The 15,021-nt window shown below is 40.3% G+C and overlaps 1 protein-coding gene and 1 pseudogene across 1 annotated transcript in view; both read right to left on the reverse strand.

Moving 5' to 3' along the window:
- FNDC3A (fibronectin type III domain containing 3A) overlaps positions 1 to 15,021 on the reverse strand; it is a 223,333-nt gene that overhangs the window by 84,874 nt on the left and 123,438 nt on the right. The gene's annotated exons all lie outside the window — the stretch shown is intronic.
- On the reverse strand, positions 4,633 to 4,801 carry LOC115869367 (annotated as a pseudogene).

The following is a 15,021-nucleotide window of genomic DNA, read 5'->3' on the forward strand; positions in this document are numbered from 1 at the left end:
TTTATAAATTTAGCATCCTCAACTTTAACTCATCCCCTACATTGTCCAAGGATCCCTTTAGGATGGTGCCCCTGGTGAATGACCTGTCCTATATTCTACAGAGGTCACTGGAGAGCCTCATCAGTGTTGAAAGACCTGACCTCACCCATTTCTTAACATAAAACAGAACGCTTTTAACGTCATTACTAACTTACCTCACCCCTTCTCTCCATTTTCAGAAGCAGCAGCGACTGACCTTTTACCAGATCAGAGTTAACCAATCCCCATCTACTCTTAGCCCAACCTCCCCTTTAAAGGTCAGCTAATGAAACCTAGTATGATTGGTCATTTCAACCCTGTCCACTATTCTCTTTTTAGGTTCAAGTTCTCAGAACCTTTCCTTCTGGGAAGTCACAAAAAAAGGGGCGTGTGTAAAGTTTCAAACACACACTACTCACACCACCTGTCTCTTCACAAATGTAGTAGTGCCCTCTCCTCTGGCCCGCGAACCATCCAGCTACCTCTCCTCTCAGCTGTGCTTCTCAAAGTAAGGGAACACAACTTCCTGACTTTCCAGCACTTGCAAACTTTCACTGCGAAATACTGATACATATAAAGGGAAATAATGTACGCCATTAAACATATTAAAGTGACTACTCCCAAACCTGGGATAAAGACAAGCCTTTCTACTGTTAAGAATTACATTCTCACTAGCCCACTTTGCCTAGCTTCCCAAGTCATCTGTATCTGGCACCTGTCACATCCATCCAATTATGTTGATTTTGTCCCTTGAGTTAATATCAGTTTGTTGTTGTTGGTTTTCAGCAATTGAAATGCACTTTTGAATTTCAACTCAATCATGATTTTAAGTATAAAAAATTTATAGATTAAGACTACTTTTTGTGTGTTTTTTAGCCACACATTTGAGCATTGTTCATTTTTATTTTGTAACTCTGGTACAAGCTGTGTCACTGCACGATACTACTGAGAAGCTGGGCCTTTGGATGTGTACAGTAACCAACCTAATGCCAATGTCCAAAGTATATGAAAAAAAAAAAAGAGTTAAGTGTTGGAAATCCACAGGGGCAATTCTACCTAAAGTGTCGGAAATCCACAGGGATAATTCTACGCTGTCCTGTAGGGTTGCTAAGACTTGGCATCTACTTGATAGTAGTGAGTTTGACCCTCAAACCCATCACACAAACAAACATAATAGATCATACAACACTCTTGCATCCATCAGTTTGCTCTTTCCCCATGTGTTCAACTTGACTTGGTACTTACATCTCCATTATCCTTGAATTTTGAGTCTAATGTTGCTTTATCATTGTACCACTGTGGCTCCTCTGACATAGTTGCCTCATTTCTATGTATTCCTTCAGGTAAATATACTATCACCAACTTCTGGGCAAATAGTCATGGTGGTGTAATGGATAAAAGCATTGGATTGCTAACCTCAAGGTCAGCAGTTCAAACCCATTTGTTGCTTATGTGGGAGCATGATGAGGCTGTCTGTTCCCATACATTTTACAGTCTAGGAAACCCTAAGGAGCAGTTCTACTCTATCCTATAGAACTGTTAGGAGCCAAAATTAACTCAATGGCAGAGGGGATACTTTTCGGTACTTCCCAGTATTTTGTTATTTATCCTACCATTCACTCAGTAAACATATATTAACTATAATATGCAAACTACTTTTCTAGGTACTTAAAACATAACAGTAAACCGATATGGATAAATATCTTTACACTCATTTTCTGAAGTAAATCAAATAGCGATAGGGACAATAGGGGGTGGAGTAGGTGTGGAGTCAGGATAGAGAGAACTGTGAAAGAGCCCTGGTGGTGTAAAAGAGCCCTGGTTGTGAGATGGGTTGCTAACCACAAGGTCAGCAAGTTGAAACCTCCAGGTGGCTCCACAAGAGAAAAACGAGGCTTTCTACTTCCGTACAGACTGACAGCTTTGGAAATCCCAGGGGTGGTGGTGGTGAAGGGAGGCTCTACTCTGTTCTATAGGGCCACTATGAATCAGAATTTACTCCATGGCAGCAAGGGAGTGAGTGAAAGAGAACTGTGAGTACTGAGTTGGGTATTAAAATTTGTGTGTGTGTGTGTGGTTATTTTCTGTTTGAATGATTTCTTGTTACTATTTTGGTGAAATATATAAAATATACATCAATCCAACAATTTCTACATGTACATTTCAGTGACCATGGTTATATACTTCAAGTAGTGCCACCTTTTGTGGCACCTTGGTATCCTTTTCCAAATAATTTCACTACCATTAACATAAATCCACCATTCTCTATTGCTGTTGGCAATTTGATATACATTGATAATCCAATAAAACAGCACAGTATTCAAAGCCAGCATACTTTCCCAATTAAGCTATTGTTTGGTTTAAAGAATACTTTGGTTTATGGTTTAACAATTTCCTCAGTTTTGGGAAAACTAGCTTCACTGGCTCTAGAAATTCTGGAGTTTGATTTCCACATTTTTTCCCTCTTTCCACCAGGATTCTTATATAGAATCTCTGATCAAAACATTCAGTAATGGTAGGTGGGCACCGTCTGGTTCTTCTGGTCTAATGGCAAAGGAAGCAGTTATTTATAGATGCAATTAATTGGACACCATTCCTGTTTGTTGAAGATTGCAATTTTAAATACAGGGATCAGGTTATATACTTCATTGAGAAGGTGATATTAGAGCAAAGAAGTGTAAGAGTGGGGAAAGAACATTCTACACAACTGGTGCACAGTTCCTAAGATGTGATCATGTCTGGCAGGTTAGACACTTAGCCAACGTGAGGGTGGAAGAGGGTCAGATGATAATGAGGGAAATAAGCACCTGTTGGAGCCTTGCAGGTCACTGTAAGGACGTTACCGTTTAGGGAAATGGTGTCATTGCTAGATTTGGGGCAGAGATATAATCCAATTTTCATTTTTTAAAGGTTTCTCTTATATGCTAGGAATGTGGTACAATCATGTTGGCAAACTGGCACCATCTACCAAAATTGAACACATGCATACCCTATAATTCTGTAATTTCCTAAATAATATGGGCATGGAAATGCTTATATATATATGTTTATATTCATCAAAGAATATGTACTATCTGGATCAGGGGTCCTTAAACTTTTTAAACAGGGGGCCAGTTCACTGTCCCTCATACCCGTTGGAGGGCCAGACTTGTTTTTTTTTAAAAAAACCTATGAACAAATTCCTATGCACACTGGACATATGTTATTTTGAAGTAAAAAATAAAATGGGGTAAAAGCCCTTGGCGGGCCGGATAAATGTCCTCGGTGGGCTGCATGTGGCCCGCGGCCGTAGTTCGAGGTCGCCTAATCTGGATAGTCGTAGTACCACTGTTTATAAAAGCCCCAACATGGAAACTTCTCAAATGCCCAACAATAGTTGAATAAATGAATGCAGTTAAGCAAAATAAATGAATACAGCAACAAAAATGAATGACATACAACTTTAAGGAATAATACAGATGCATCTCATAAATGCAATGCTGATCCAGTGCTCCACATTAGTGCAGAATTGTTAAGTCATGGCTTAACGAAAGAAAGGCAGCATATTCATTAAATAGCAACCAACTCTCTTGCATGCTAGATTTTGCCTCGAGTAGGAAGCAGCAGTGTTCTAGCTCAAAGATGGTGGATGACCACATCACTGTTCATGTGCTTTGCCATGTGGTCGGCCATCATCTTCGAGCAGGGCATGGCTAGCTGTTTCCTACTCAGGTCAAAATCTGACCTGCAAGAGATGTGGTTGCTATGTTTTTTTTTGTTTCCGTCAGCCAGGACTAAACTTTTTCAAACTAGTTCGAAGTTCGGTACTGAACAAAAAAGCCAGGACAAACAAAAGCTTACTATATGCTTCTATTTCTATAAAGTACAAAACCAGGGAAAATGAATCCCTGTTATAGAAAGTTGGAGTAATGACTATTCTTAGAATGGACGGTAGCAAGTGGAAGGGAACATCCAGAGGGATTCTGGGATCTTGGTGTTATTCTGGCACCTCACTGGAGTGCTGAGAATGCTTAGTTTGTAAAAATTGATCAGGCTATACCAATATACTTACATATGTATCCAAACCAAAACCAAGAATCCACTGCCGCTGACTTCATTTACAACAGTGGCTCTCAACCTGTGGGTTGCGATCCCTTTGTGGGGTCGAGTCACCCTTTCACAGTGGTCGCCTAAGACCATCGGAAAACACATATTTCCGATGGTCTAGGTACTGAGACCCCGCTCCTCTATCTGCCCACATGCAGATACACCCACATACGAGTACTGGTGTGAAGACTATTACCCATGCTTCACCAGCCTTCAAGGCAAAATTTCATTTATTTGTAATTAGAAATAAATATTTCACAGTATATAAATACATAGTTTTTGTGATCAATCACTATGCTTTAATTATGTTCCATTTGTAACAAGAAAAATACATCCTGCATATCAGCTATTTACATTACGATTCATAATACTAGCAAATTTTGCAACGAAAATAATTTTATGGTTGGGGGTCACCACACGAGGAACTATATTAAAGGGTCACAGCATTAGGAAGGTTGAGAACCACTGATTTAGAATCATAGGGACTCTATATAGGGTTTCTGAGACTGCAAATCTTTATGGAAACAGACAATTTCATTACTCACCCCTGGAATAGCTGGTAAGGTTGAAATGCTGACCCTGGAGTCAACCCAATGCCTAACTCATGGCGGCATCAAGGGTCCTTATGTATGCAATTACATGACAATATAAAGTTTAGATACTACACTTGATCTTAGCCAAAAGGCTGAGAAGTGAACTACTGTAAAGTTTAAAAACAGATTTTATTGGCTACTATCTTCTGACTAGACTGCAATGGGTGTGGTGTAGTGTGGACAGGGAGAAGCGGGGGGAGTTGTTAGAAGTGGCTTAGACCAGACAGGGTGGTAGTGGGGGAAAGGATGAGTAGTAGTTTAATTCTGGACATATTTACTAATAGATTGGATGTATTGTGTGAGTAAAACGGAGGCAAACAAGGATGCCAAGATTTTAGCTTGGGCAAATGGAGGGATGAAGTTGCCATTACTTAGAGTATGATATTGATGGAGCATGCCTTGGGAAGAATCGGTGTTGAGATATGGATGTATTATCCAGGCAGCCCCCGGCAGATACATTCCTAAAGGCGTCCTGAAGAATTTGCAGAGCAGTCAGAGCAGGTGGGCACGGTCGGTGGTTCAAAAACACCAGGAGTCTGTCTGCTTGCGTAAATATTTACAGCCTTGGAAATCCTGTGTAAGGTTGCTGAAAGTCTGAAGCAACGGTGATAAAGAATTTGCTGTGAGTGGGAGGTTGGTTAAATTGTTTCATCATACTTAAGATGGATTTTGAGCCAAAACAGTGCTGCCTGCTAAAAGATGGCAGTTGACCATTCTGCTTTGAAGGCGTGTGGTTCTTCACATTGTGGCTATCTGGTCTCATGCATCTGGCTCCTAAACGGGCTCACTAAACCTCTTCGGGGCCTCCCATACCACGGCTTCAGCCTGTATTGTTCCCATTCTGGTTACTGTGACAAATCAGCCATATTAAAAAAATTCAGGTCTGTTCCTGTTTTGCTTTATTGGTTATGACAGAACTCACCTTAAAAAAAAAAAAAAGGAGTAAGGAGGAGTTGTCTGTAAGTCAGATGTCTGTAGCGCAGGGATTGTTTGCGTTTACAATGTTTATTAGGCATCCAAATGGAAGTTTCACGTGGGTAGTTGGAATCCAGAGGAGACAATCTGGAGATACAGATTCTGGATGCTGTAGTAGACAGACTTTAAACCCACGACCCTGGATGAGATCAGCAAAGGACTTGAGGGTAATGAAGAGCATCTAATGATGTTAAATGGTGTCGTCAGGCAGCACCAACGCCACCTAATCCGCAGCAGTCCCGTGTCCAACAGTACTAAACATTGCCTGGTCCGGGGCCATCCTCACAGCTGTTCTCACGCTTGAGCCCAGGGTTGCAGCCAGGGCCAACCCATCTCCTGGAGGGCCTTCCTCTGTGCCTCACCACCTTACTGAGCTATAGCCTTCTCCACGGACACAGAACAGAAATATACCACGGACATCGTTTTATAGGCTTTTTGGTCTATTTTCTTGGCTTATCTGAAACTAGCTTGTGCATCACAAAATAATTAGTCAGTTTCTATTTTATTTTTCCTCCCTTTAAGCCACTCAGACTAGTGTTTAGATCTGATGGGTAAGGAATCTAGCAAGTTTTTAAAGCTGTGACACTTCTCTCCCTTAGTTTTGTTTATTTTCATTATTTTCTCCCCTTTCTGGAACATACTACTTACAAAGGAAACACACTACAGTGTCGCACAGCCCATGGCATCTTCAGAAGAGTGACAACCCAGCAGCACCCCACCCCCAAGTGATTCATCCCTCTGCCCGCCTTCCACCCCAACAACCCTCCCTTCTTCCCTCGCTGTCCTTCCCCTCTTCCCCGCTTACTCCCCACCCCTTCTCATCATAGTCTTCAAAGGCTTTTCCTTTGGTGTGAATACCATTTTCCATCTCCCCCCCTTAATAATAAAGATGCCATGAAATATTTATCTTTATGAGACTGACTCACTTTGCTGAGCATAATGTCTTCCAATTTATCCAGGTCATGAGGTGTTTGACAGTCTTACCAATTTTTTTTAAGGATGTATAATATTGCATTGTATGTATGTAAGAATCTATCTTTTCCTCCACAAATGGGGTTTTTGGACGTTTCCACTGTTCTCCTTGTGTAAGTTTCTTTATGTTATGTAACTAGGAGGGAAAGTGGTGGGACTTCAGGTTATGTGAGTGTTCCCTTTGTTGGAGGGTGTCAAAAACTTTTCCAGGATAGATCAGTTTATGTTCCTACTAGTCACCATGTCTAGGAGATTCTGATTTTCATCCTCACCATTATTTGGTATTAAGGCTTTAGAGTTCTGTCAGTTTCATTTTGATCTTCTTTTGCATTTCCCAGTCCAGGTTTGTGTCTAGTTTCCTACTAGTTGTCTTTTTCCTAAAAATCAGTAAGATTTGTTTGATGAAGGATCTTACAGAGCAGGAGTCCTGGTGATAAAGCGGCTGGGTTGGGCTGTTCAAAACCACCAGCTGCTCCACAGGAGAAAGAGGAGGCTATCTATCCCCATAAAGAGTTAGTCCTGGAAACTCACAGGGGCAGTTCTACCCTGTTCTACAGGGTCACTATGAGTCAGCATCCACTCGATGCAGTGAGAGAATTGTCTTATAGGTGGAGGATCTTGTAGAGCATCCAGTCTGGCAAATGGTTGAAGATGGAAATTTATAAAAATATTTTAATCCACGGGGTTAGACTTTTGTCGACCTCTTCTTAATATTCTTCCTTGGCTTCTGTACTTCTGGTCTCTTTGGGATCCCCTTCTACTTCCACCATACCATTTCAGTCTCCTTCATGGCTTATCTTCTGTCTTTTTACAGTTCAATTGTTGATTTTCTTGGGACTTTGGTTTTTGGTAGTGTAAATTACCTAGCAAGGTGATCTTAAATACTCCCATGAAAGCTCATAATTTAGTACCTCATCTAGAAACTTTTTCTTGACTTTAATATTTAATTCATATGAAACTTATATTTCCTCCAATACTTTACCTCCCCTTCATTTCCCGAAGTAATTTCATGGTCCCACCAAGATAGTAACTTCAGGCTTATCCTAGACTACTTTCTCTCTCAGTTCCACATCGGACAGTGAGCAGCTCTGCTTAGCTTTCTTTCTCAAATAGCTCTCAAATTCATGTTCTCTTGCATTCTACTGCTACTGCTTTTACAATGTACATTTCTTTCTAAAACTAAATCAATATTTTCCTAACAGGTATCCTGGCCCCCAATCCCTAGCAATCAATATATGTCTTACACTGATACTAAAATATAAATAAACCAATTTGATTGTTAAGACCTACGATCCTTTATTACTTAGGATATAAAGCCCAAGGTCCTAGCATGGCTAACCGTGCTCTCCATGAATGTGATTTCTATCAGCTTCTCTAGCCTTGGGGCTGATTATCCAGCACCATCTTCACCCCCAGTACGCTTTTCATTCAAGCACACTGTGTTAGTCGGGGTAGACTATAGAAACAAATTTATTGACACACTCATATATATATGAGAAAGAGGTTTATATATGAGAGCAATTGAATATTGAGAAAATGTCCCAGCCCAGTCCAGATCAAGTCCATAAGTCCAATATTAGCCCACATGTCCAATACCAATCTATAAAGTCCTCTTACTAAACACATGCAATGATGCAGAATGCAGCAAGATCACAGGCCAGTGAGTGGGATGTCTTGTGGAGCCAGTGGTGTCAGCATCTCAGGCTGGTAGGCGTCTCTACGTGGCTTCTCTGGCTCCAGAGGTCTGGTTGCATCAGGGTAGGTCCATGTGGCTTCTCCAGCTCCCAGGACGTAGCGCCATGTGTCTTGTCAGTACAGCGTCTCTCAGGGAGTGAGCAGAGAGAGAGTGTGTCCCCTGTCTCCAAGGAAGGAATGCCAGAATTCCCAGAATCCTCAGGGGAAGGCCATGTTCACACAGAGGCCTCATTGGCTATATAATGGTTGACAGACTAGACTCCATCCCTACACTCTTAATCCTCAAACTGAAAAACGATTATGTCACGACCACACACACTTAACTACTTGCAATTCCTTGAAGAGGTTTCAGAGCTTCCTCTATTTACAATGCCTTTCCTGAGCCCAACATACCTAGCAAGCACTTAGTCATTTCTTACACTTCTCTTTGACATCTTTCCTGATGTCTCGAGATGTAACTAATGATATAACCAACTGGCCATGCTGTTCTTGATACCTTATTCAAACTTTAATAGCAAACCTATATCATTATACTTTGTTAATATAGGGTGTGACTGCATTTTATGAACATTTGATTTTGCAAATTTGAATAAGTGTTCCACAAAATAGGAATAAAGTCTGATTTTATTTTAACAATTGGGATTAAATAAATCCCCTCAATCTAAAACAAAACAAAAAATGTAATTTCAAAGCTGAGTGGTCAAGTGGGTTTAAAATAAATATATGTTTTTGCCACTGGGTGGTGCCACTTAAGCTGGTACAATACCAGCCGATCCTCACTGATACTGTATGAATCCCAATTGTATCAAAATAACTTCAAGTGAATTTTGTTGATATTGAATGTGTTGATATTGATTAATTGTATCATAATTTACAATATGTTTTATTATCCCAAACAACACAGGCAGCTTAAAGTAGTCATAAGAGCATACACTTAAGAACTAGATCATCTAAGTATAACCAGTTTACTAGTTATATAAACTATAAATTATTTAAACCTCTGTCTTACTCATTTGTAAAACTTAGAATAGTACGTGACATACAATAAGTACTTATGCTTCTACTGAAAAGACTACTTGAAATCAATAGTTGACGAAGAGCTATTTATTAAATATCTAATTATAAAGAAATCCGGATAGCTGCTATTTATGCCATGCTTTAAATCTAAGAGAGAACCCTCTGCAATATATTTGTGACAATGTTGTGAAAACAAAAAGCAGACACTTCCATGAAGATTTACACACTTAGAAACCCACAGGGGCAGTTCCACCCTGTCTCATAAGGCTGTAAGATCACTGTGAGCCAGCATCAACTCAATGGCAGTTGAGTGAACATCTTCATATCGTCAGGCAAGAATGGGAAGATGTAAAGTGGACTCTTTACAGCATCCCGGTAGTTGTAGTGTTCCTAGTGTATCCTTCCACACTGTCTGTATCTACAGGAAAACTGTTTAATGATGCACATTCTCAAATTAACACGGTCTTTAAAAATGCTTACCTCAAGTAATATGCATCCAACTCTGTACATTCCTAGTTATAACTGAAGGTCCTTGAAAGGAGGAACAATGCCATTTATACCAGGTGCCTGAACTCTTAGAGTAACTGCTGAGGATACAGCTAAGCCTTCGTAGAAGGGGATTGAAGCTAGGAAATCACAAACTTCTAAGCCACACATACAAAAGCAGGGAGTAGTAGATGGAAGACTTCCTTCCTCTACCCTAAATATATGAATTATTGCATTTTTTTAATAACAAAGCATAAGTACTTAAATGTGTCTTGTTGAAACTTTTGCAAGAAAGATCCTAAAAACGTCAGAGGGGGCATTACATGGAAAGTATTCAGTAAGTTAATCAACAGCCAAGCCTGTTTTAAAAGATAATTTAAGGAGATTTACAAAGATACACAACACCAAAAGTAAAACATGAAATATGTGATAATGAGAAAAATAACATAAATAAGAAGTGAGGCTTCTTTTGCCCTTAGTATTGTTCAACCATAAAATTTCTCTAGTTTATAAGAAGTCTGGGATCAAAATTAGACACCAAGGACCACATCTCAAACAGGTTAATCCTATGCTGACTTCTGCCGTATATAAACTCAACAACATAACAATAAATGCCTAACTTTAAGGAATACACCTCCAAAATAATTGGCTGCAAAATGAAATAAGACAACTTAATCGTTGACTTGAAAAAAGGGATCATCCGTTATAAAATGAATTCAAAGTTGGAAATAATCTCTAAAAAATTATGACTCTGATTCACTAAAATTTAATTGGCACTAGATAAACAGTCCTTGATGTCTATTAGGGTTATTCTTGGAGAAGCCCGTGTGGCATAGTGGTTACAGGCTGTGCCGTGATCTGCAAGATCGGCAGTTCAAAGCCACCAGCTGTTGTGAGGAAGGACAGGGCTTTCCATCCCACTAAACAGTTAGTTTGGGAAACTCACAGGGGCAGTTCTACCTTGTCCCATAGGGTCGCTATGGGTTCACACCAACTCAACGGCAGTGAGTTTTAATGTTTCTAATTAAGGCCACCCTTGGGCTGAATAATGTCTGGGTTATTTGTATATTACAATTTCAAATTCAAAACCAGCTCAGAGAGAATAGTTTCAAATAATTTAGAAATGTTAAAATGGGAGGGGGATTAAGGAAGTATCCATTTTCTACAAAACAGCAATTGACTTTGGTCATCACAGTAACTCTGATTCTTGTGATATTATTATTTTTAAAAAAACTTTATAAATCTTAATCATGGAAATTTTAAGTGAACAATGCAAATTAAATATTCATTTTCATTCTAGACAATTGTTTCCTAGACATGCGAATAATGGTTGGCTTGTGGTGAATCATTATTTCATAATTGAGATGCAAACTTCTGTAAACCAGATGCAGTTTTCTTTATGGTTAATACATGTTGGCCAAGTTAGGCCAGTTAATTTGTGGTGGGGTGACAGGCAGTAATGAGATACTAATTTTGAAAATTCACCAGATGTTGACAGAAATTAGAATTTACACAAACGAAAAAAGAGAAACTTTTAATATTGCCAGCAAATAGAACATGAATGTGATATGATAGGGCAGCAAGGACTTTATACATAGAAATTAGAATTTACACAAACAAAAAAGGGAAACTTTTAATATTGCCAGCAAATAGAACATGAATGTGATGTGATAGGGCAGCAAGGACTTTATACATTTATATTCGATACTTGACCATATCTTCAGTCACCATAATATCTCTCTCCAGACTTAAAAAAATAGTATGCTGATATCTATAACAAAGCTTTTCCCCCCTGTACAAAAATCAAATAATGGCCAACGAGTCACCAACAGTGCAATAGGTCGGGGATAAGAAACCATAATGGACAGGTGATGAAAATAAATACTAACTAGGAAGAGGAAAGGACAGAGCACTCTGGTGGAGTGCATTTTTAACACCTGGTGGGGGGTGTGGGGGATTTGCTTTCATCACTGTGAGAACTTGACCTATCTCATGAATGCTGTTTACGGTGACTGCAATCGAGGCACAGGAGCCTTAAAAACCCAGCTTGAGATCATGTAGTTGAAGCAAACAAAACAAAATGGCGAGTGGAGAATCCTAACTATCATTAAAAGATTCCCCCTGGTCTAGCCCAGAGGATGTACATTGGTACATATAGGAACTGGAAACACAGGGAATCCAGGACAGATGATTCCTTCAGGACCAGTGGTGTGAGTGGCGATACCGGGAGGGTGGAGGGAAGGTGGGGTAGAAAGGGGGAACCGATTACAAGGATCTACATATAACCTCCTCCCTGGGGGACAGACAACAGAAAAGTGGGTGAAGGGAGACATCGGATACTGTAAGATAATGACAAAATGATAATAATTTATAAATTATCAAGGGTTTATGAAGGAGGGGGGAGCGGGGCGGGAGGGGAAAAATGATGGGCGATACCAAGGGCTGAAGCAGAAAGCAAATGTTTTGAGAATGTTGACGGCAACAAATGTACAAATGCTCGACACAATGGATGTATGTATGGATTGTGATAAGAGTTGTACAAGCCCCCAATAAAATGATTTAAAAAAAGGTTTCCCCCCTATTGCTCAATTGTGTAAACTGGGAGTTCATCAGTCAACATACTCAAGTGATACGTATTTGTGATATTATTAAGGTGGAGGTTTTGAATAGACATCTGAATAATCCATTTGAAATCTCATTCTGCTAATGTCATAACACATGCATGTCTACAAAGCCAAGAGGCCTGTAATTGCCCTATATCATTAACACCTTCTTCTCCATGGTGACAAAATATAACTGCCACCAACAATAGAATCTGCTGTTGCTGTTAACTGCCATTGAGTCAGCCCTGGTTCCTGGTGACAACATGCACAACCGGATCCTATCATGATGACTCAGGGTTGTCATGGCTGATTTCCAGAAGCTGAGGTCAGGCATTCCTTCCTAGTTTTCTTCTGAAATTCTACTGACACATTTTCAGCAATAAACTTCAGGTGCGTTGGTTAGGAATTAAAACTGGGTCTCCCTTGTGGAAGCTGAGGATTCTGCTGTGCCTAATGCATACCTGCTTCTTCTATAAAGCAGGTGTTCCACAAAACTAGGGCTTACCATTTCCCAAGCAGAAAACTACCATACATCTTTGACTGACTGCCTTTGAGTTTACTGAACTATCAATTTTTGGAGTAAGTGGTTGACTTCAAAGTGGGGAGGCCGACTTTTCTCAGGTTGACAAGTATACATCCATATAAATGGATAGATTCTTAAGGATTAGCGTCCTTGAGGTCATCAAACTGAAGGCCTTAAGTCAAACAAAGAAAGGTTATCAGGACATAACCTGAGGTTAGTCTGGGACCTCCTAAGTCTGAGAGGTGACCCAACTATATCTTGGATGACAGCACTCTAGATTTACCTTTACTAGTAGTCTCATAAACCTTACATAAGAACCCAGTGGTTTGGGGGGGGGGGTTATCCGCTGGGTTGCTAACTGTGAGGCCAGACATTGAAGCAATTTGAAAGCAGTCACTCCAGGGAGAGAGATGTGGCTTTCTCTTCCCTGAAAGATTTCCAGTCTCGGAGCCGCCTGGGGCAGTTCTCACAGGCGTTGGAATTAACTTGATGGCAGTGAGTTTGGTTTTTGGAGTTATGTTATACCTGAGCTTTATTCAGACAATACTTTAATTTTAAAAATGCTTTAAATTTGATAAAATTCAGTAGCGTCTCTACTGATTTTCCTTTTCCCTATTTCCCATTAAGTTTCCTAGGATATATTGTAAAATCCTACCTGCTCTGGGTTCCAGTTCTTCTTTGCTCCCAGGAAAATCTTTCCTGAATATCAGACTAGGAGGGCGAGTCCATTCATTCATATAAACAGTGAACAGAATAGATACCAGGCTGTCTATAATGGACTGAAGAGGTAAGAAATTCCTCATTCTTTGGGACACTGATATTGTTGTTAGGTGCTACCACGTTGGTTCTGATGCACAGCAACCCTGTGGTCTAAAGAACAAAACACTGCCCCGTCCAGTGCCAACCTCACAACTGTTATGTTTGTGGTGTCGGTCCATCTCATTGGGGGTCTTCCTCTTGTTCACGGTCCTCCTACTTTACCCAGTGCACCCTTTCCCAGGGCCCTGGAGGCAGTGATTAGCAATCTTTTCACATAGTGCTCCATGAGCCATCTCTTGCTGGTGAGGGACTGACAACGGTATGTACAAATAATCTCAGGAAAAGAAGGAGAACAAAGGATTGGAAGAGGAGCTCTGGTGGCACAGAGGGTTAAGTTCTGAGTTGCTAAATGGAAAGTCAGTGGTTTGAACCCATCAACTGCTCTGAGGGGTAAAGATGGGGCAGTCTACTTCTGTAAGGTCTTACAACCACAAAAACCCTGTTCTACTCTGATCTGTACGTTCCCTGGTGAGGCAGGATCGACATGACGGCAGTGGGTTGTTTTTGTTTTTGTTTTGAGGGGGGCGGAGTAGGGAATGAGTTTGGGAGATCTGAACCTATAAGTTCCCCTGTGGCACAAGTAAAAACTGTATCTTTGGTGTTTTTAAGCATTTCTCTAATAGTCTTGCCCATGTTCTTTTTTCATCTTTTGGGGACCTTATTCACCTTGCAGATTTGGCAATATAATTTCCCTTTACCTTATCCCCATAACTTTCACCTTTAAAATCGTTTACTAAGCTATGAATATGATAATGTTTGCTTTAAATGACATATGCCAATAGGAAGCACATTAATCAAATCAGGTGATTTGAATTGACCAGGGGGTGAGGGTATCTCGGTAAGTTGAAGAGCGTAGATATTAGTCAGATTGGCAACTACAGCAGATATCTGGGGTATTATTTCCAAAGCATCTACATTCCTCAAAAACTCACTGTCATCAAGTCAATTCTGACTCACAGTGACCCTATGAGCCGGAGGAGACTGGCCCGATGCGTTTCTGAGACTGTAAATCCTTATGGGAGTAGAAAAACCTACCTTTCCCCCTTGGAGGAGGGGAATCGAAATGCTAACCTTGTGTTAGCAACCCAATGTGCAATTTAGGTGCTGGTAAAATTTCAAAACAAATTCTGGGGACTCTTAAAAGTACCCAGCTTTTCTTTAGGCCAAGTAGTTACTATAAGAAAAGAAGGAAGACAGGACGGATGAGCCCTATAGGACCAGTGGTGTGAGTGGC

Source organism: Echinops telfairi, unplaced genomic scaffold, assembly GCF_000313985.2.
Source record: "Echinops telfairi isolate 266 unplaced genomic scaffold, ASM31398v2 ScPeMD7_24;HRSCAF=84, whole genome shotgun sequence".
In the NCBI taxonomy this organism is placed as follows: Eukaryota; Metazoa; Chordata; class Mammalia; order Afrosoricida; family Tenrecidae; genus Echinops; species Echinops telfairi.